Source organism: Manihot esculenta, chromosome 12 (assembly GCF_001659605.2).
Source record: "Manihot esculenta cultivar AM560-2 chromosome 12, M.esculenta_v8, whole genome shotgun sequence".
Lineage (NCBI taxonomy): Eukaryota > Viridiplantae > Streptophyta > Magnoliopsida > Malpighiales > Euphorbiaceae > Manihot > Manihot esculenta.
This window is the reverse complement of record NC_035172.2, coordinates 9,248,467-9,272,228: the sequence shown is the minus strand read 5'-3', so window position 1 is coordinate 9,272,228 and position 23,762 is coordinate 9,248,467. Positions and strand designations below refer to the sequence as shown.

The following is a 23,762-nucleotide window of genomic DNA, read 5'->3' as shown; positions in this document are numbered from 1 at the left end:
TAAAAAAAAAAAACGTAAAACTTTCATGCTCTTTTTAAATCTAACTATTTCTTTTATTATTATTTTTTTTTCAATTCTACGTGCTAACTTTAAATTTCATATCAATTTTAGTATGAGATCAATTTCCAGCTAAACACTCAGAGAAATAATCTGATGTGGCACCAAAGATATATAAAATTATTTAAAAAATCAATTAAATTACCGACTGGACTAATAATACAAAACTCACCATTAATACCAACTCTGCCATTGGGATATTGGTCCATTTTCTTTTTATAGATTTATTTCAGTATTAAGGAGAATAAATAATTGAAATGCCTTTCATTTTTTATCAGCCTAAATAAGTGTTAAACCGGTAGAAAATTCATGAAAATTAAATTATTTAAATTTGAATATGTTTATATTAGTAATATTTAAATTCATATTAAATTTAATTAAAAATTAATATAAATTATTTAAATTTATTTCAAATCTAATTATTATTTAAATAAAACTCAAATTTTATTAATTTTATATATTTTAATTTATAATTTATATAAAAAATATTTTTTATTTAAAAAATTTAATATTTTAACAAAAGAAATTTTAATTTTTAAATAAAAATATATAAAAAATTATAAATATTATTATAAAATATATAATTTTATATTAAATTATTTATTTATATAAACGACAGTATTACTCTATAAATAAATTTTAAATTTAATGGAACTCAACCTATATTCAATTTTAAATCAAATCAAATTTGAAAAATAAAAAAATTGAAAAAATTGAAATACTTAAAATTTTATATCGAATCGAATTAATTGTATAATATAATCGAATCAAACCAAATTGAAAAATATCGGTTCAATTTTGGTTCGGTTCATTAAAAACTAACAATGATCAATCTAGATACCTCTAACAGATTCAGATACATCGAACAAATATCTAGAAATGTTCCAATATATAAATCTTCAATCAAAAAGCAATAATAAATATTAAGTCATCAGTTCAATCGATCTCAACACAAATATCAGATCTAATACTAAAGAATATATAATCAATATTTAAAAAGAAAACATTTTTACAAACAAATAACAAGTTGTAAGAACATGAGAAATGGATGATGATTGAGACCCATTTGCAGATGAAACCGCATATCCATGGATGGTTTTGACAACCATGAGAAAATGAAGGAGAATATTGAAGGAAGATTCAAAATACCCACAAATAAGTGAAAAACAGTGAATAGTCTTTATTGCAAGGTGCAGCTTCGTCTACGAGTTGTCTTCCTCATTCATCCGAGGAGTTGTCTGCTCCTTCATCGTAAAGAGCCTTCTCCTTCGTTGAGAGGAGTTGTTTTCTCCTTTGTCCATAGGAGTAACTTTCATCGCAGGATAGTGCAACCTTTCAACTTATCATGATAGAAGAAGAAAGTGAAAGGGTGGAGTGCAATTCCGTGGAGTGAAAAACTGAGGATAGAGCGAGAGAGAAGAAAGAGCGTGGCATGAAGAGGGGTGGGGTGGGATAGGCTGTAGAAGATAAATAAAGAAGGGGACTAGATTTCATCTTTTATATATATATATATATATATATATATATATATATATATATATATATATAAGCAATTTAGTTCAATTTTTTTTATTGATTTCAGTGAATTAACCGAATCGAACTGAAAATTAAAATATTCTAAAAATAATAATCAAATTAAACCAAATAAAAATTTCAATTCAGTTTGATTTGATTTTTCGATTGAAATCGAAAGTGCACACCCTTAATTACAAGATCTGAGGCTCTATGGCTGTTGGGCATGTGGCTAGGGGATAATAAAAGCAAGTGTATTAGTGGTGGGGATTGAGTTTGGTTTTTGATATTCTTCCGGTTATGAGGGTTTACCACTCCTAGTAAATACTTTGGGATGTATATAATAATTCATTGGTGATTCAAAATTGAGAAGTCTAGGTTTTTTTTTGGTTAGTTGAAGATGAAATTTTTTTTCCTTTTATTCTTTTTTTTTTCTTTGACAAGCGGACAATTTGGTTCAGGAAGCATGCCATATTCCATTCTAAACATTTATAGTTTGCAATTGGCTTTATTATCGAGCCGGCTAACAGATGAACCCATATATTTTTTTTTAATTGTTGTCCTTTACAAGAGATATGATGGAATTGACGAGAAACAATCCTTTTACATTGTTTCTTAAGATCCATTCTAAACATTCATATTGTTTCTTAAGATCTCCCCATGCTCCCGGGCTAATTATAATGGGCTTACTTTTGTAAAGCCCTTTGGCCCTTTCCTTCATTTCCTTGCATATGTGTGTGGGCCGGCCTTAATATTTATTTCAAAGGTTATTAATCCTATAAGGCATTGATTCTATCATTGAAGGCGATTGGAATTACCCTCCAGAAATTGTGGCATTGAAGCTCGCCTTTCTTCCTTTCTCGCAATTCTTCACGCCATTTGATCGTTGGCACTGCTAGGAGTGTAGGGTGATGACCGCTGGATTTCTTCACCCTAGAACAGGGGCTTGACCACAGCCAAAGGCCCATGACACAGAGGCCCACGTACTTGATACCCCCCAACAAGCCTGGCTCATTCCAGCTTCCGGGCCGGGCTCAACCAAGCCTCCTCACTCAGTCCAGCCTGATCCCTGACCAGCAGACCCCACTCAGGCCCAGCGTCCAGCCCAACTCTCGGCCCAGCCCGGGGTCCAGAACAGTACTCGCCAGACAGCCTGGCAGATCCGCTCGAACGTACGCATGAGGAGAATCAGAGGCCGTTACGCATGTAACAGGCAGCTGATACCCTAGTACACCCGAATTTGTATGGCAGAGACGCGTGGCCCAATCCTGGAGAGACCTTTACACGTCACCAGCAAGCAAGACAATGTATAAAAGAGGAGTCCCCTCCTCAGAAAGTTTTAAGCCTTATTCTGTAACACAAAACCCTGGAAAAACCCTATTCTATTGGATCTCAGATCATCAATTGGCGCCGTCTGTGGGAAACGAAGGAGATCTTTTCATCACCGGAGTTTTCACTTTCAAAACCCACTGAGATCCACAATGGCAAACCACCAAGAAAGTAACCTTAATATTCCAAATGACTTAAGCTCCGCCCAAGAGGGGCAGCAGTTCTCTTTTTCTAGTCCTATGACGTTGAATAACCAAACACCCATCTCTCTTAATCCCTCGCCAGGCTTGGCAGGGAATACTCCCACCATGACCCTATCTAACCAAGACATTCAAACCATGGCTCTCCAGCTGCAAACCACTGCTCACTGGTTGGGGCAGATAATGCAACAGAGGGGGCTTAGCACCCCAGTAAACGTACTCCCAGTAGTGGAGGAGCCTAGAACCGATGAACCCCGACCTACCTCTATCTGCCTCCAAACTAACAACCACGATGCCGGAGAAGAGGAAGAACCGGAGGCCCGAATCCATGGGAGAAGGGCAAGAGAGATGATAGAAAATGAAGAGGTGGACGACTATTCTGCTGAAACAACCAGGGAAACGGGAACTGAAACAGAGGAGGAAGAATGTAGTTTGGGCAAAAGATCCAACCCAGAAGACGAGAAAATGAACCAAAAACTGAAAAGGTTGAAGGAGCAGCTCCTAGCCGAGCTAGGTAAGAAAGGTCAGAGTCAAACCTCCTTGCCTACTTCTTCTCCCTTCTCGAAGGTAATGCAGCAGGAGACCGTTCCCAAAAAGTTTATGATGCCACCGATGGCGGCCTATAATGGGGCTGGAAACCCGAGAGAACATGTCATGAACTATAAGACCTTCATGGAGTTGCAAACTCTGTCAGATGCCCTGATGTGCAAGGTGTTCCCAACAACGCTCTCGGGACCAGCGAGGGCATGGTTCAACAGCCTGGAGGCCGGAAGCATTAAAAGTTTTGGAGATCTTGCCCTCCGCTTCATCAGCCGGTTCGTAGCCGGGGTGCCAGCAGATAGGAAGACGAGCTATCTGGAAACAGTTAGGCAAAAAGCTGGTGAATCTCTCAGAGAGTATGTCGCCCGTTTCAATACGGAGGCCCTGCAGATTTCCGAGCTCGACGAAGGAAGGGCGGTAGAGGCCATGCAAAAGGGAACAACCTCTGCCGAGTTCTTTGGTTCTTTGAGCAGGAAACCTCCGACCTCACTGGCCGAGTTGATGAAGAGGGCGGAAAAGTACATAAGGCAGGATGACGCCTTAGTAACAAGTAGATTTGCCAAAGGGGTGGCAGGAAAAGAGAAAGCCCCGGAGGAAGGAAGGCTGGAGAAACACGAGAAGAAGCGTGGGAAGAGGCCTGAGCCATATAAGCAGGCCTGGGAAAGAAGGGATCAAAGGCCCCCCCCTCCTCCCAGGGCTCATGAACCACGAGTGCTCCCCCCTTGGGTTCCTGAGAAGCCTACTCCCCTTAACGCTTCCAGAGCCGAAGTGCTCATGGCAGTCCAGGATAAGGAGTTCCTCCAGTGGCCTACACCCATGAGGACGGAAGCAGATCAGAGGAATCCTGACAAGTATTGTCAGTACCACCGGACACATGGCCACGATACAAATAACTGTTTTCAGTTAATCGCGGAGATTGAAAGATTGATAAAAAGGGGGCATCTCAAAAATTTTGTGAAGAAACCGGAGGGGCAGAGGCCTCCGCCCAGTCCGGCAGCCCAGATGCCCAGGAGAACCGGAGCTGGACCAGTGAATGATGGGTCTAGTGGGACTATTAATATGATTGTTGGAGGAACTGGAGGACGGATGAGCCGTCGAGGAAAGAAGAGAAACCGGGAAGGAGAGATCAGCAATGGCGAGGTCATGCAGATCGTTGAACACTCACCCATGGCCATCGTTTTCTCTTCAGAAGATGCACAAGGCATTCAGATGCCCCATGATGACGCGCTTGTTATTGAAGCAGTCATTCATAATTTCCGGGTGAAGAAGGTTCTGGTGGATGATGGGAGTAAGGTCAATTTATTGCCATATCGGGTTTTCCAACAGATGGGAATCCCGGAGGAACAGCTGGTTCGGGACCAGTCACCCATCAAAGGGATCGGAGGAGCACCGGTATTTGTAGAAGGGAAGGTGAAGCTGGCCCTTACCTTGGGAGAAGCACCCAGAGCTCGCACCCATCATGAGGTGTTTTTGGTGGTTAAACTCCCACTGAGTTACAATGCGATTTTAGGGAGGCCGGCGTTGTTTAGCTTTGAAGCTGTCACCAGCATCAGGTATTTGGCACTCAAGTTTCCAACGGAAGAAGGAGTGGGAATGGTTCGGGGCAGCCAGGAAGAAGCAAGGGCGGTATACTTGGCCACAGTAACAGAACCGAGCTCAACTGGAGAAGCACTCGACTCGGAAGTTCTGGAGGTCAGAGATGAAACAAAAGAAGCCCGGACAGAGCCAGTCGGAGAATTGGAGACCTTCCCCTTATCAGAAGCAGATGCAAGCAAGGTTTTCAGTCTTAACGCCAACCTCACCAAAGAACAAAAAGGTGAAGTCATGACTCTAATCCGAGGTCACGCGTCGACCTTCGCATGGAAGCCCTCAGACATGCCAGGAATTGACCCCAAAGTGATGACACACCGATTGAATGTCCTCCCCGAGGCCAGACCAGTGAAGCAAAAGAAGAGAGTAGTAGGAAGAGAAAAACAGCAAGCCACCCGGGAGGAAGTGCAGAAGTTAGAAGAAGCAGGCTTTATTAGGGAAGTAATGTACCCACAATGGTTGGCAAATCCTGTGTTAGTCAAAAAAGCCAATGGCAAATACAGGATGTGCATAGATTTTACCGACCTAAATAAAGCCTGCCCCAAAGATTGTTACCCCCTCCCTGATATTAATAAAATGGTCGATTCAACGGCCGGATTTGATTATATGTCTTCTTTGGATGCTATGTCTGGTTATCACCAAATCCCAATGGAGAAGTCGGATGAGGAGAAAACCTCATTTATAACTGAAGACGGGACTTACTGCTACAAAGCTATGCCTTTCGGATTAAGAAACGCCGGGGCAACTTACCAACGATTAATGAATAAAATCTTTAAGAACCAGATTGGCAGGAATGTAGAAGTGTATGTGGATGACATGGTGGTTAAAAGTTCAACTTTTCAACAACACATAGCAGATCTAAGGGAGATATTTGGGGTGTTAGATCAATACAGAATGAAGTTAAACCCAGCAAAATGTGCTTTTTTCATCAGGGGAGGAAAGTTCTTGGGATACATGGTGAGTGGAAGAGGCATTGAGCCTAATCCGGAGAAAGTAGAAGCCATATTGAATATGCCAGAGCCGACCTGCGTAAGGGACGTCCAGAGATTAACCGGGAGAGTGGTGGCGCTTAACCGATTTATGTCAAAGTCAGCAGAAAAGTGTTTACCATTCTTCAAAAAGTTGAGAAAGGTACCAAACTTCGAATGGACGGAAGACTGCCAAAAAGCTTTCGCGGAACTTAAGAAATATCTTAGCTCGCCTCACGTGCTCAGCAGTCCCATAAAAGGGGAAGAGCTTCTGATATATTTGGCAGCCTCAGAACAGGCAATCAGCGCGGTACTAGTAAGGGTAGAAGGAGGAGAGCAGAAACCTGTTTTCTACATCAGCAAGGTACTTAGAGACACTGAGGTCAGGTACTCGAACATTGAAAAATTGGCTTATGCCTTGTTGTTAGCAGTCCGGAAATTCAAAGTTTATCTGGAAGGCCACCAAGGAGTTGTGATGACGAACCAACCCTTAAAGAAGATCCTACGTAGGCCGGAAACTTCAGGACGGATGTTAGCATGGTCCGTGGAAATCAGCCCCTACTGTCCGGAATACCGACCTCGGACAGCAATAAAATCTCAAGCGCTGGCTGACTTCATAGCAGAATGCTCATTCAACGAGGAGAAGGAAGAATCATCCTCGGAGATGCCTAGAAAGGAAGGAGAGCGAGAGCTTTCCCAAGAATTTAGCTGGAAGCTATATGTAGACGGAGCATCAGGATCTGAGGGCAGCGGCGCAGGGATAATGCTTAAGGGGCCGGAGGGTTTCAAAGTGTGTTATGCTTTACGGTTAGAATTCAAGGCTTCTAACAATATGGCCGAGTACGAGGCCTTGGTGAATGGGATGTTGGTAGCCTCGGAAGTAGGGGTAACCGACCTCGAAGTAAATAGTGACTCTCAACTGGTGATCAACCAGGTAACGGGGGTATATCAAGCCAGAGACCCCATCATGCAAAATTATCTTGATAAAGTAAAAGCCATAGAAGCCGAGCTCGCAGAACGGGGAGTTATTGTCAGATTTCAAAGAATACCTCGGGATGAAAATGAGGAGGCAGACCTGCTTAGTCGATTGACCAAAGAAGAATTAGAGCAGCTCCCTGACGAAGTATACATACAGCATATCCGCACACCTGCTTTCAAGAAGACAAACACGGTACTGCAGGTGGACCAGAGCCCAACTTGGATGAGCCCCTATCTGAAATATTTGGAGAAGGGCGAACTCCCTGAAGATAAAGACGAAGCCAGAAAGATAGCAGCTCGAGCTGCCAATTACCAAGTAATAAGGGGAACTTTGTACAGAAAGGGGAAGTCCAGCCCATGACTCCGGTGTGTAAGTCCGGAAGAAGCTGCAAGGGTAATGGAGGAAATACATAGAGGCCTATGTGGGGCTCACGAGGGAGCAGGGACATTAGCTAACAAAATATTCAGGCAAGGATACTACTGGCCTACTGTTAAGAAAGAAGCAGAAGAGTTTGTCCGAAGGTGCGACGTATGTCAGAGATTTGCTAATGCCATCAGGACCCCTGCCACTCCTCAAGCAAGCATATCCAGTCCATGGCCTTTCTCACAATGGGGAATTGACATCCTGGGACCTTTCCCCAAGACTACGGGGCAAAGGAAATTTGTAGTAGTGGCTGTGGAATACTTCTCGAAATGGCCAGAGGCAGAAGCAATAGCAACAATCACAGCCAGAAAAATGATAGATTTTGTATGGGGGCATGTCATCTGCAGATTTGGCATACCTAGAGTGCTTATCTCAGACAACGGCAGACAATTTGACTGCAGCACCTTCAAAACCTTCACGACGAACATGGGCATATGGCATAAGTTCTCCTCCATGGCCCATCCTCAGACCAATGGTCAAACGGAAGTCACTAACAGAGCAATCCTCCAAGGATTAAAAAAGCGGCTGGACGGTGCAAAGGAAAACTGGGCAGAAGAACTCAATAGTATCCTATGGGCACTCCGAACTACTCCCAGAGCACCCACTAAGGAAACACCGTTCGCACTCGCTTACGGTACAGAGGCCGTAGTTCCAGTTGAATTACAGATCCCCACTCATCGAGTTCAATTTCTCAGTGAGGACACCAATGGGGACAAGTTAAGAAGCAACCTGGATGCTCTTGAAGAAGTTAGGGAAGAAGCACAAGTCCGAACTGCTGCTTATCAACAACGAGCGGCAAGATATTATAATCAAAAGGTCAGAGAAAGAAGCTTAAAGGTGGGAGACCTGACTTTAAGAAACTTGGAAGCTACAGGAAAAAGAGCAGCCGCAGGCAAGCTAGCACCGACCTGGGAAGGTCCATTCAAGGTGACAAAAGTGGTTAAGCCCGGGGTATACCGAATTGAAGATATGCAAGGAAACCCCGAGCCCCACGCCTGGAACATCCAGCACTTAAAAAGGTACTTCCCTTGAAATATATGTAAAGAAAAATATTGTACTCTGAAAGGCACAAATAAATAAAATAACGCCATTCTTTACGCAATGATGTTATCTCCATTAAGAGTGTTACTTCTCTTTGAAAAAGAAAGAACAAAACTAGAAGACCTCCTTGAGACATAGAGACCTCCTGGAGGTAGAAGACCAGGATCCCCAAGATCTCCTGGCGAAAGAAGACCTCCTTGAGACATAGAGACCTCCTGGAGGTAGAAGACCGGGATCCCCAAGATCTCCCGGACACAAGACCAGGATCCCCAAGATCTCCTGGCAAAAGAAGACCTCCTTGAGACATAGAGACCTCCTGGAGGTAGAAGACCAGGATCCCCAAGATCTCCTGGCAAAAGAAGACCTCCTTGAGACATAGAGACCTCCTGGAGGTAGAAGACCAGGATCCCCAAGATCTCCTGGCGAAAGAAGACCTCCTTGAGACATAGAGACCTCCTGGAGGTAGAAGACCGGGATCCCCAAGATCTCCCGGACACAAGACCAGGATCCCCAAGATCTCCTGGCAAAAGAAGACCTCCTTGAGACATAGAGACCTCCTGGAGGTAGAAGACCAGGATCCCCAAGATCTCCTGGCAAAAGAAGACCTCCTTGAGACATAGAGACCTCCTGGAGGTAGAAGACCAGGATCCCCAAGATCTCCTGGCGAAAAAAGACCTCCTTGAGACATAGAGACCTCCTGGAGGTAGAAGACCGGGATCCCCAAGATCTCCCGGACACAAGACCAGGATCCCCAAGATCTCCTGGCAAAAGAAGACCTCCTTGAGACATAGAGACCTCCTGGAGGTAGAAGACCGGGATCCCCAAGATCTCCCGGACACAAGACCAGGATCCCCAAGATCTCCTGGCAAAAGAAGACCTCCTTGAGACATAGAGACCTCCTGGAGGTAGAAGACCAGGATCCCCAAGATCTCCTGGCAAAAGAAGACCTCCTTGAGACATAGAGACCTCCTTGAGACATAGAGACCTCCTGGAGGTACAAGACCAGGATCCCCAAGATCTCCTGGCGAAAGAAGACCTCCTTGAGACATAGAGACCTCCTGGAGGTAGAAGACCAGGATCCCCAAGATCTCCTGGCAAAAGAAGACCTCCTTGAGACATAGAGACCTCCTGGAGGTAGAAGACCAGGATCCCCAAGATCTCCTGGCGAAAGAAGACCTCCTTGAGACATAGAGACCTCCTGGAGGTAGAAGACCGGGATCCCCAAGATCTCCCGGACACAAGACCAGGATCCCCAAGATCTCCTGGCAAAAGAAGACCTCCTTGAGACATAGAGACCTCCTGGAGGTAGAAGACCGGGATCCCCAAGATCTCCCGGACACAAGACCAGGATCCCCAAGATCTCCTGGCAAAAGAAGACCTCCTTGAGACATAGAGACCTCCTGGAGGTACAAGACCAGGATCCCCAAGATCTCCTGGCGAAAGAAGACCTCCTTGAGACATAGAGACCTCCTGGAGGTAGAAGACCGGGATCCCCAAGATCTCCCGGACACAAGACCAGGATCCCCAAGATCTTCTGGCGAAAGAAGACCTCCTTGAGACATAGAGACCTCCTGGAGGTAGAAGACCGGGATCCCCAAGATCTCCTGGCACTAGAAAACCTTACTGAGACATAGAGACCTCGGTGAGGCAGAAGACCAGGATCCCCAAGGTCATCCCGGAATTACAAGACCAGGATAGGTCGTCCCGGAATTACAAGACCAGGATCCCCAAGATCTCCTGGCAAAAGAAAACCTCCCTAAGACATAGAGACCTCAGGAAAAAAGAAGACCGGGATCCCGTAGAACTCCCAGAAAAACAAAATAAAGGATAGCCGGTGAGGCCCCAAGGTCACCCCGGCACAGCCAGGATCTCGTAAGACCTCCTGACGGTAAGAATAGTTGGTGAAGGACTTCAGGGCCCCCCCCCCCCCAAAAAAAAAAAAAAAAAAAAAGAGGTCGAGCTCCCAGCTCGGACCAATAAGCCCAAAACCGAGCTCCTAGCTCGGATAGAAGATCAAGATACGAAAGCCAAAAACAAAGGCCGAGCTCCCTCCATAGAAGAACTCATAAATCCTTAGGAGGATACTGAGGCTATAATCAGAAGCTTAAATCAGTTTATTTAAAATAAATATACAAAGTCACAACGAAGAAAGAAGGACTAGAAGTCAAAAACTAGCATGACAGTTGCCATCAAATGGGTACGAGATTTGATCTCTCAGACGACAGCTAAGAGCTGAACTCACAACTTAAGATTAATTTAGAGCTTCTGAATAAACATATGCAGTCTACATTACACATACGAAGAGTAAAGATAAATATCAAAGAATATGAAAAACAAAAAGGAAACTAAGATTCCATTAATAACTATTACAATTTATTTCTCCGGTGAGGAAGGAGGATGAATAGTCCTTAAAGGACTTACATCAATAAGAACACCCTCACTATTTCTATTTACAGCCACCCCTGAAGGAAGCTCGGTGTCCTTCGGACCAGAACTCTCAATAGTAGGGGCAATTTCTGACCCAGGATGAAGGCCTTCTTTCACAGAATCAAGATCGTCCTCCTCCGACCCTAGCTCGGATCCCTCTGAAGAAGACTCAGCTGGCCGATCTCGGTCCCTCCGGCAATCTCCTCGGGGCAAAGGGAAATCATCCTCCCCGTATAGCACTGACTCGCCATCTGAGTCCACTTCGCGCCTACGAAGCTTAGCCAAAGGAATATCAGGAGCCTGTCTAGCTTCTCTTAAACCGCGATTGTAGCCAGTTACATACATGCGGTAGGCCTTATCAAAGATAGCTTGTTTCATTTCACTAGAAGCTTTATACTCATCAAGATGTTCTTCACAAGCCTCGGCTACAAATTCCTCAAACTCAGAAGAATCTTTGTAGTCCTGCAGATGAGCTTCACAGGCCCGCTCAATTTTACCCTTTAGCTCATCAGACTCCTGATACTCCGCTATGTACTGATCGCGCTTCAGCTGAGCCTTCCCTTCGGTATACTTTACCACCTCAAGCAGGGCTAAACATTTACGTTCCAAAACTCTGACTTCATTTTTCAGCTGTTGTTGGCGAAGGTCGAACTCTTCAGCCGAGGAAGTCAAGTCTCTGATACGATCAGAGCTTGTGCCCAACTCCTGCTCAAGGACCTGCACCCGAGCTAAGGCCATCTCTTTCTGAGCCTTTACTTCCTCCAGATGAGTCTGAAGTCCTTCGAGATCAGCCTTTAAGGCATCAAATTGGCGCTGGACTTCAGCTTTCTGGCTAACGGCCTCATCTCTCTCCTTGAGAGCCTCTGTCATAGAGGACAGCTGCTCTAGCACTCCTCTACAGCGAACCTCCAAGGTAGCTGCCCTCTCATCAGCCTCCTGGAGAACATTGCGAGTCCGAGACAACTCATCTTCTAAGGACGAGGTATGCTTTGCCGTCTCGGCTGTTTTCTCTTCAGCCTTTTTGAGGGCCTCCAACGCAGAATGCAATTCCACCTGGAGGGACTGGATCTGCTCCCGAGCAGCTACCAAATTGCCCCTCGCATCACTGGTGGCAGATATATTCTCTTCTAGACGTGCCTCTTCAATTCGGCGATCCACGGACTCCCGAAGGGAGCGATCACGGATATCCACCTCCATCAAGAGGCCCGTCACCTAACATGAAAAAGCAACCGTCAAGAAAAAGAGACAAAGCAAACTGAAAGGAAGGGGACAAATGACTTACCATTAGAAGCATCTCCCTAATGGACGATCCGAGCTCCTCACGAGAGCGAGACTGGAAGGATGTTTGCTCCTTGGTAGAGCTGGCTAAAAGGCCGGTCAGAGCAAGAAGGCGTGGATCCGAGGCCTCCGTGGCTCCACCAAACATTTGCTCCCTAAGAAGGTCGGCAACAGCACTGGCCGGAGACTCGGATGTAATACCCGACGTCTTTAGAGAATTGCCAGGAGAAGGCAATGAAGGGTCAGCCGCAACACCTTTCCCTTTCCCAATGGGAGGAAGAGCTGGAGAAGATCCTGTGGCAACCCTGGACTTCTTCCGGGCAGGAGAGGAGGCAGATTTTCCAGAAGAGGCTGGGCGCTTGCCCCCGGTCTTTGTTGGAATGCCCTCAGAACCCTCAGGTTCAGTCCTCACAGGGGCAGGGGCACTTTCACCAGAAACCTCTGGACTTTGATCTCCTAGGAGGATGATCTCCATCCCCGTCCCAGAAGTCTCCTTGTCTTCAGCAGGGGACTTAAACTTTCCCCTCGACACCCCCTCAGTAGAATGGGCAGCACCCTGTCCCACTTGTTCAGTAGACTTTGAGCTCAACCCACCACGGCTAGAGGGCCGAGCTGATTTAGTGCTGTGAGAGCTCGGCTTGGAAGCTCTAGAAGAAGCTTTAACAGGAGGCCGGCTGACCTTCTCGGAGGAAGCGACCTGAGCTAGCTCCATAGCAACCTCAGTTACAGAACGCCCATCCCCGAAGGCGTCAAAAATTGCGTGCATATTCTCCCGAGACAACTCAAGGTTCTTGGGGAATTTGATGCCGTCCATTTTAACCTCAGAAGCTGCAAAAAACAAGAAGTTATACAGAATCAGCATATTATCTGATAGTCTTCGCAACGAAGAAACAGAATAGCCGGACAAAGCACTATACCCGTGTCCTGGATATCCCTAAGGTTGGACGCAAACATACACTTCTCGACATCATACTTCCTCTCAACGGAAGTCAGTCGAAGCAGCCCAACCTGCTCAATAAGACTCAATTCGGGCAGATCGTTACAGCCCGGAAAGATCTCCCCCCAACTTAGGTCCACATCCCATGATCGGCAGGACCCTAGTTTCAGCTCCGCCACAAGGAAATTCTCTATCCACCCCTTTATAGAATCCTTGTAGCCCGTAAGAAGAGATAGCCCATTGCGGGGGGAAAAATAATAGAAGTTCTGCTTCGCCCTAACCAGGCGGAAAAAAGTAACAAACAGACAGGCCGTAGGTGTGAAGCCCCAACACAGACAGATAGACTCGAAACAGGACATGAATAAAATAGAATTTGGGGATAACATTCGAGGAGTTACCCCAAAGTATTCAAAGACCTCAACAAAGAAAGGGGAAAAAGGAAACGGTAGACCAAATTCTCTCTGCTTTAGGAAAAACACTATGCTACGACCCTCTTGAGGATCCACTAAACCAGGAGGGGGAGGGTAGGGAAGAACTATCCTCTCATTTGGACGAGGTGCTCGAATAAAATACAACGGAGTGTCTAGAAGCCTCCGGGAGATGTAATCAGTTATATTGGAAGACGTAATACGCGACTCAAGGTTAACAACATCAGGAAGCTTTGAACTTGCCATTGAAGAACAAGGGAGCGTACCTGAGAACACAATAAGGTGAAAAACGCAAAGGGAGTCGCAGGAAGGCAGAGAGCAGAAGAGAGCTAATTTCTTCAGAAGACAAAAGGAATTCGAAATGAAAGGCAATGATGAGACGGAACGTTGATCTGAACAGTTTTGTCTTGGAGCGGCGCGATCATTAATTGCTCTCGAAGTTTACCCTCTCAACGGTTAAGCAATAACCGGAGAGAAGGTAAAGGGGCAAAAGAATGATCGATTGGGCTTGTCTACATCTATCAAGGGCCAGGTCCACAATGATAGCCCATCACTTAAAGGCCCAGGCAAGCCCAACTTGTTCAGACCTGATCTCCAGCCGAGACAATTTAACCCACAAGATTCATCACTTCACCAAGGTTAGACCTACTCATCACATAGAATATATAAGATTTGACTTGTTAAAACAAGGGTACCTCGGATCTATGCTGAGCTGAGAGCTTAGAGTTCAACTCATCAGAAGCCGAGCTCATAGGTCGGAACAGTCCAGCTCGGACAACATGACCTGAGAGCCCGGCCAGCTAAAGGAAACCCAGAGCTCATTTTACTAAGCGAAAGACAGAGCTCTCAGGTCGGCTAGTCTAGCTCGGACAACGCACCTGAGAGCCCGGATGAAGGAGACTCAAAGCTCAATTCATCTAAGTAGAGACCAAGCTCATAGATCGGTCAGGCAACCCAGTTTGGAAATACGAGAGCCCAGTTGGCTAAATGGATCCGAAGTCCGGCTCACGAGTACAGTTAGTTCAGCTCGGAAAAAACAAATTTCAGTTAAAGCTACGAAGAAAAGCAGTTTCAGTACTCCATCCATGGTAGAGAAAGAACAACTCAAGTATGAACGAAAACGAGAACTTCATTAAAAGAAAAGCACATTACAGCACGTTACAAAGGCCTACACTACGGGACGAAAGACTATCCTTAAAGGATTTACATAGCCACATGCATCATCATCAACAATTACATCGTTATCACCTATCCTACTACTTCGGCTTTCGGTTCGGAGAAACTCTCGCAGCTCGATATGTGAGTTTGGCAGAAAGAGCTGCAGAAAGCCAAGAAGTTAATCCTCATAAGCGTTTCCCATGGATCCTCTGTAGGTCGGCATTCGGTTGCCCAAGTGTGATACGCGTGACAAACTCACATGTCATATGCTGTGTGTATATCACGCATAAAAAAAAAACACGGGCTTCAGATTACGACCTCAGAAGGATCGCCGGGCTAACATGTGAAGGTACCAGCAGAAGCTTGGCTGAGTGTAGCAGATCTCAGTCTCGCGTAATACTGGTACTTCACATCAAAGAGACTAATAATACTGGAGCTTCACATCAAAGAAAACAACAAGCCGAGCACTTGAGCCCCTTCCATTTATATCCAAAGAAGGCAACAACGGGGGAGGTCGGCCAGAAGATCTGGGCAAAATAATTTCAGCAACTTGCCGAATGGTCCCACCCATCAACCGCCCTACCAGACGGATCCCCAAAGCAACACTCAAACTCCTTAGAGGTAATACCCACTCCTCTGAAATTTTGAATTGACTCATCTTCGTCTCAGGTACTACGAAAGAGTCCCAAAACAGAGATAAGTTAGCGCAATTCTCCGTCGAGATGATAAAAGTAAGATTAAGACAAATTCCTGGGGCAACACAGCAATGTAATATCAAGCTCGCCTTCGCCCGCTTGAAGAAGGCACCAAATGGATCCTTCACAGATAAAACAAGAAAATCTCTCTGTTCCAACAAAGTGCCTGGGAATAATAAAGAGGCGAGGTTGATATATATATCCAAAAGTTTATGTTTTGCAGGACAAGGTAGAGCCGAATTCTCAATTAATGCTGTCAGAATCCTTCAAAGATATTCATGAGAAAGGAAAGAAAAGACATGTCCAGATAACAATGACAGGAAAGCAAAAATAACCGGGAACGCGGAGAATAAAGCAAAGTCTGAAAGAGGAAAGAGCAGATAGGATTCAGAAACTGCGCAAAGATAAAAAAATGAAAGAGTATTATAAAGACACCTGGACACGAACAGGCGCGGCCATGATGGTTCTTGATATTCACCCCCTCGGCAGTTGGAGCAATAACTCCCGAGAAGGTGAAGGGGCAATTGATGACCGCTGGATTTCTTCACCCCAGAACAGGGGCTTGACCACAGCCAAAGGCCCATGACACAGAGGCCCACGTACTTGATACCCCCCAACAAGCCTGGCTCATTCCAGCTTCCGGGCCGGGCTCAACCAAGCCTCCTCACTCAGTCCAGCCTGATCCCTGACCAGCAGACCCCACTCAGGCCCAGCGTCCAGCCCAACTCTCGGCCCAGCCCGGGGTCCAGAACAGTACTCGCCAGACAGCCTGGCAGATCCGCTCGAACGTACGCATGAGGAGAATCAGAGGCCGTTACGCATGTAACAGGCAGCTGATACCCTAGTACACCCGAATCTGTATGGCAGAGACGCGTGGCCCAATCCTGGAGAGACCTTTACACGTCACCAGCAAGCAAGACAATGTATAAAAGAGGAGTCCCCTCCTCAGAAAGTTTTAAGCCTTATTCTGTAATACAAAACCCTGGAAAAACCCTATTCTATTGGATCTCAGATCATCATAGGGCAATCAGCCGACTCCGTAATTTGTTGGCTGCCTAGGAAATAAAAGGAGTGGGGGGAGAGGGAATTGCTGAGGAAAAATAAAAAGAGATTTTACACATGGCACTTTTTTTTTCAAATTAATTAGTAAGATTGCACAAAATAATATGATTTTACTATTAAAAAAATTAATTATACCCTGGTGACAATATATTTAATATATGTTTTTTAAATAAGTAGTAATGATTATGTTATTATTATTATTGCAATTTTAAATAAGAATAATAATGTAAGAGTTAATTAATAACACAAAAGTTTATAGACAATAAAAAAATTTTAATTTCACAATTAATTCAAAAACAATATTAAATGAATTTTAAAAAAAATCTCATCTCATTTTTACATATTAAAATAAAAATTCTAAATAATAATGTTCCCTAATCTAACTAATAAAGTAACACAAATGAATAATAGATTGCTATGGAGGCTGGAAATTGGGACAACTGCCGAGTTTGATGGGCCTAAAAGCTAAATACAGCCGGTTTTGGGGGGAAAATGTAAAATGTCAATTGCACCAGCCGGGAATCGAACCCGGGTCTGTACCGTGGCAGGGTACTATTCTACCACTAGACCACTGGTGCTATTTGATAAACGGTTTCGATGTTAACAAGGGATATATATAAAATGGTGGTGCGAGGATATTAAACCATATTAAATTATATTTTAGTATTCAGATGAATTTAGATAAGAAGGTGAAGTTTAAAATAAATATTTTATCAAAATTTTTTTTGAAATGGAAATATTTTGTCAAATTTAAATTTTAAGAACCAATTTACACAATACATTAATTAATATAAATATATTTTTATAATAATATTTGTAGTTTTTATTGATTTCGGATATGGTAGGAGGCTATTTTTCAAAAACTTTACACAACTATCCTAAGATTCAAATAATACAAACAACAAGTATATTGGTGATTTAAAATTAGTTAACTAAATTACCATTGCTTTAAAATAAAATCAATACTCATTATCATTTATAATTTAATTTATATATAAAAATATGCCTACTAGATTTTTCTTTATAAAAATAAAAGTTGATTTTATTTTATCATTTTAAATTACCATTGCACTAATCACTAAGCATTCGTGTGCTATAATAAAATTTTACAACTTTTTTCTCTAATATTATATAAAATTAGTTAACTAAATTAATTAGTAATCGTAAATAAAAATATTATTACAATACAAATTGATTACCGCTGAATTTCTCCATCCTCTTGCAAGGCCGGACCGATAATAGCAGTCCACAATCAGAGGCTCCTGAACCCTCGAGCAAGTCAGGCCCAATCCGTTCATCCTCCTAATCAGACTCCCATTTAAGTCGCTCAATTAGACCGGCCCAGCCCACCTTAGCCTTAAATCCAGCCCTCTCCTACATTCCGGTTCTTTTCCCTCAAACCCGGCCACAAGAAAAAAAGACTGTGGGTCCAGTCATTTCACAGCCCTGACTACGCACGCCCCGAAGGGAATTAAATGCTCGCCCGACGCAGGGAGGGTCCTGAGGTTATCCTGACATACGGCACTGCATCAAGGGGTAGGTGGACCTATAGCGGAGATGACATCTCGCGTGAGGGAAAAGAAAGAGGATAAAAGGAGGATTGCCCTCTTCTAGACCCAAGTTTTTTCTAAATTCACAAAACCTTTTATAAAATCCTATTTTCTGGATCTCAGATTATTACAAATATATTATTCAAGTTGCAAAATGTCTAAAAAAAATAAAAATAGATCTTGATTTTACAATCATATTATTGAAATTATTTCTAACTCTCAATCTCAATGATTTTTGGTGCAGTACCACCAATCATATACATCAATAGCTCTTTGCTATTTTTCCAAGGACAATCAAGTAAAACAGCATTTTAGATTTTTTAGAAAGAAAAGGGTAAGACATAGACATGTAATTTTATTCAACCCCAAATCTACCGAGAGTTTCCACACTTCATTTTTAGGAATTGGATGCTGGATTAATTTTACGAACTCACGAGCTAAATTTAAAATAGCTTCAGAAATTTTATCAAGTCCTTTGGTTAATACTGTTGCATAATCAATAGGTTTCTTCTTGAATTTTTTATTTATATGGAAAACTGTAGCCTCAATATTAGCTTGAAATCTTATAATCGCTTCAGGAGATGCCAAAATTTTCAACATTATCATTATCATTTACTGGGTTTCCTAAATTTACCTGTCATTAAGATACCATGAAATCAATATTATCTATGGTATCCGTTGGTTAACATCAACAGACTTTTTTATATTATTATTTGTTTTCCTTCGCCTTATTTTTTATTCAGTTTTAGCATGCTTCCGGTAGCTCTATCTTGACCATATAATTAAATTAGTTTATCATAATTTCGGATAAGCTTATTCATCCATTCAAAACAAGCTTAACCTTAAAATGAGTTAAATAAATAAAATTTCAATATATGGCTATATAAATAAAAATATCAATAAAAATTAACAAATATTAAGTAATGAAACATACTTCAATCAACTTTTTCAATATTTTAGGTTCAACAGTTTGCATTTGATGCGGAGCAATTAATCTCAGGTTTTATGGAAGACTTAGACCAAACTCAATTGATGAAGAAAATAGCTTAATTTCTGTTTACAACGTTTGTTGGAGGCCCACAATAGCATTCCAAAAAGGAAATTTCGAGATGGACGAATTTCAAAATTGCATTGCAAAGTTCAAGATCCAAAATTCTATTATCTAGGGATCAATTTTGCATTTTAATTATTTTTAAATTTTTCGTAATTTTTCGCATTATGATTTTTTGCTATTATAAATATTCATTTTTTTGGTTGTTTGTGATACTTTAGAATTTTCAAGAATTTATAAGAAATTTTGGCTTCTAGCCTTTTGGAATTTTGTCTTAATTACACGATATTGATTAGAATTTCTGATGGAGTATAAATCGTTCAGTTTCAGTTGGTATCAGAGCAAAATTCATCCATGGCCGACATGCAAGGACTGTGACTTGCTGCAATTGAGGCATTTTTGGCAGAATTGAGGGAGATGATCGGACAGCTAATCCTACAAATGGGTAACAACTAACCCGCTGTAGCCAAAAGCCCACAGCCAGTTCCAAATCCCGTGAACGTAAATTCTCAACAGGATTAATGGAGATGTCCCAACCAGCTTGATGGAGAACAAAATTATTACAGAGGTCCAGAGAATTATCATAAAGGTTACAAGATAAAGGTAGACCTTCAAAATTTTTCAAGTTCGTTGAATGTAGAAATTGTCCTTGATTGGTTACCGGAGGTTGATCGGTTTTTTGAAATTATGAATGTGGAAGAGGATCGAAAGGTTCTGATTGTTGCTTATAAATTAAAGGGTGGTGCAACAACATGGTGATATTCTGTTTAAAACAAACGCTATCACAGGAGGCTTGAACCTATATGAGACTGGCTATTGATGAAACAAATAATTGAACAGCGATTTCTGCCTAGTGATCATGTCTAGGTTTTGTATAACCGATATAATGACTTTACTTAAGGGAGTCGAAGGGTGAATGAATATACAGATGAGTTTTTGAGGTTGCAGGTAAGGTGTGATAACTGTGAGAACAAAGCTCAACAGGTTGCTCATTATAAGAGAGTATTGAATCACAAAATACATTATATGAAGAGAGTAGCTGTGATTTTCACTTTAGAAGATACCATTGAGATGGCGAAAAGAGCGAAAGAACGTGTTGAATGGTAGCCTCAACATCAGTCTAATTAAACTTTTAATTACATAAATTATGGTTCTTGAGATTATAGGAAGAAAACTGTTTTTTTATTTTCTTAGCTGTTGTGTAGTAAGTTACAGAGTTTATATAGTACATAATATGAACAATTAGGCCTTTGATTGTTCCCTCAATTATGTCCTAGAATCATGCTATGCTAAAAATGGTAAGACTTTATCACTGATTTATTTACAATTATGACAGAAGATTCTTTCCAACACTCCCCCTCAAGTTGGTTCATGTGGATCTAGCATACCCAACTTGCCCAAAACCTCATGGAATATTCGTCCCGCTACTGCTTTGGTTATGATGTCTACCCATTGATCCTCTGATCGAACAAACGGTACAGATATCAGACCATTGTCCAACTTTTCTTTGATGAAATGTTGGTCTATTTCAACATGTTTTGTTCGGTCATGTTGAACTGGATTTTTAGAAATACTTATTGCCGCCTTGTTGTCACAACGGAGTTCAGCTGCATCCTTTGATGGGAATCCAAGCTCAAACATCAACTTTCTAATCCATAGGAGTTCTGTCAGTCCTTTTGCTATTCCCCTGAATTTTGCTTCAGCACTTGACAGTGCCACCACCTTCTGTTTCTTACTTTTCCACGTTACCAAATTTCCTCCGACAAAGGTAAAGTATCCTGAAGTAGATCGTCTGTCGGAGATATCTCCTACCCAACTTGCGTCCGTATATCCACTGATACTAAAATGACCATTCTTTTTGAACAACATGCCCATCCCTGCTGTTCCTTTCAGATATCGAACGATTCTCAATGCTGCCTCCATATGGTCTTGTTTTGGATCATGCATGAACTGACTTACTAAACTCACAGCATATGCCGCGTCTGGTCTGGTGTGTGATAAATAAATCAGTTTTCCTACCAGTCTCTGGTACCTCCCCCTGTCTGTGGGTCCTTCTTTTGAGTCATTGCTCAACTCGTGATTGACCATTACCGGAGTATCGACTGGTTTGCAATCTATCATTCATGTTTCAGTTAACAGATCAAGAATATACTTTCTCTGTGATATCAAAATTCCCTGGTTTGACCTGAGAACTTTGATTCCAAGAAAATATTTTAGCATCCCCAGGTCTTTCATATCAAATTCTTAGAATAAGTTGTCCCTTAGTTGTTTGATTTCGTCCACATCGTCTCCAGTTATAATCATGTCATCCACGTATATAATCAAACACGTGATCTTCCTTCCTTGCCTCTTCAAGAATAGAGTGTGATCGGAGTTACTCTGTCGATATCCATTTTTCTTCATTGCTTGAGTAAATCTCCCAAACCATGCTCTGGGTGACTGTTGGGTGACTGTTTCAACCCATACAAGGCTCGCCTTAATCGACACACTTCTCCCCTTCTATATCCACTCATGAACCCTGGTGGAGCATCCATGTATACTTCCTCCTCCAGATCACCATGTAAGAAAGCATTTTTCACATCAAATTGGTGAAGTGGCCAGTCTAGGTTTGCAGCTAGAGAGAATATGACCCGTATTGTATCAATTTTTGCTACTGGAGGGAGAGAATGTTTCAGAATAGTCAACCCCATAAGTCTGAGTATATCCTTTTGCTACAAGTCTAGCTTTATATCTGTCCACCGTTCCGTCTGACTTATACTTTATGGTAAACACCCATTTGCATCCCACTGGTCGTTTTCCCTTGGGTAGCCAGCATTTTTCTCAAGTCTTGTTTTTCTCCAGGGCATCCATCTCGATCTCCATCGCCTCAACCCATCTTTTGTCCTTCTGGGCCTCTGTGGTATCCTTTGGTATCCATTCTGAGCAAATATTTTTCTGTAGGTTGACCAACTGAGGTGATAGTCTTTCTCCTCTGGTAACGTTTGCCACAGGGTATCTGGACCTGGCAGCCTTGAATTCTGGATCATATCTCCTGGGTGGAATTCCTCTATTATTCCGAGGGGGTAGGACATATTGGCCTGTTTCAGGAACCTCAAGGGAAATGGGTTCAGTGGTAAGGTTATTAGAAACAGGCAAAAGTTTAGATTCACATACCTCAGTTGTGTGTTCCTCAGGATATTCTACGGTGTCAGATTCTGGTTGTGACGTTAAGATCGAGGACTGTACTAGATGGTCAGTGTCTCACAATTCTAGTGTAGACTCAGGAAGAGAAGAATGATCAAGTTCTGGCCCCCCCTAACTAAGCCAATTTGGTAGTGGTGGTGATTGTGCCGTTGTCTCCCCCTCACTGCTAGTTGGTAAGGGAAAAAAATATTCCTCTTCTAGAAAGGTGCAGTCCATGGTAGTGAAGAGCTGTTTAGAGATTGGGTCAAAACACCGATAGCCCTTTTTATGAACACCATAACCAAAGAAAACACACTTAAGAGCACATGGATCAAGTTTAGTGCAGTGTGTTTTAGGAATGTGAACATAAATTGTGCAGCCAAAGATTTTAGGTGGAAGGTTGAGATGGGAAGGGATGGTGTGATGAAAGGACAAGGTATGCAAGGGAGATTGGAAATTAAGGACGCGAGACGGAAGTCGATTGATGAGGTAAATGGATGTGGCAACTGCTTCAGACCAAAACTTAGGAGGAACTTGGGCTTCAAACAATAGGGCTCGGGCAGTCTCAAGGATATGTCGATTTTTCCTTTCAGCAACCCCATTTTGCTGTGGTGTATAAGGACAAGTAGTTTGGTGAAGGATCCCATTATCCCAGAAAAAGGTTTGGAGATGGTTATTGAGAAATTCCCCCCCATTGTCAGATCAGAGGACTTGAATGGTCTTGTGAAATTGGGTTTTAATCATGCGAAAAAAATCACAGAATTTCTCAGCCACTTCACTTTTTTGTTTTAACAGGTAAACCCAAGTAACACGAGTGCAATCATCAATAAAAGTCACAAAGTATCTATAATCAGGGGAGACAGTTTCCGGGACAGGCCCCTATACATCAGAGTGTATTATTGAGAAGGGAGTATCAGATTTATTTGTGGATATATGATAAGTACTCTTATGACTCTTAGCAAGCACGTATGAAGTACAAACTGGAATGTCAATGGATTTAAACTCAGGAAACAAAGTACGAAGATAATCACTTAAGGGATGGTCGTAGCGTCGGTGCCAGAGCCATAACTGTCGGGTTGAGGACCCTTGAGCTAAATGAGCTGACCCAGTACTTGAGCCCTCCTCCACATAGTACAGTCCATCTTTCTCAGTACCACGGCCCAATACCGTGCCCGTATGAATATCCTGCAAAACACAAAAATGAGGATACATTAGTACTCTGCAATTTAACTGTTTGGTGATATGACTGACAGAGAGTAATTTGCAAGATAAGGAAGGTACATAGAGGCTGTTGGGGACCTTTAAAGTGGGGGTTATAGAAACGATACCACCACCAATGACCGGGAAGGAGCCACCGGTAGCGTTTAGTATATTG

General features: G+C 42.8%; 1 non-coding gene across 1 annotated transcript; it reads right to left on the bottom strand.

Moving 5' to 3' along the window:
* Nucleotides 1–17,131: 17,131 nt before the first annotated feature.
* TRNAG-GCC lies at nucleotides 17,132–17,202 on the bottom strand. The gene has a single exon. It is a non-coding gene; the product is annotated as a tRNA-Gly (tRNA).
* Nucleotides 17,203–23,762: the final 6,560 nt, after the last annotated feature.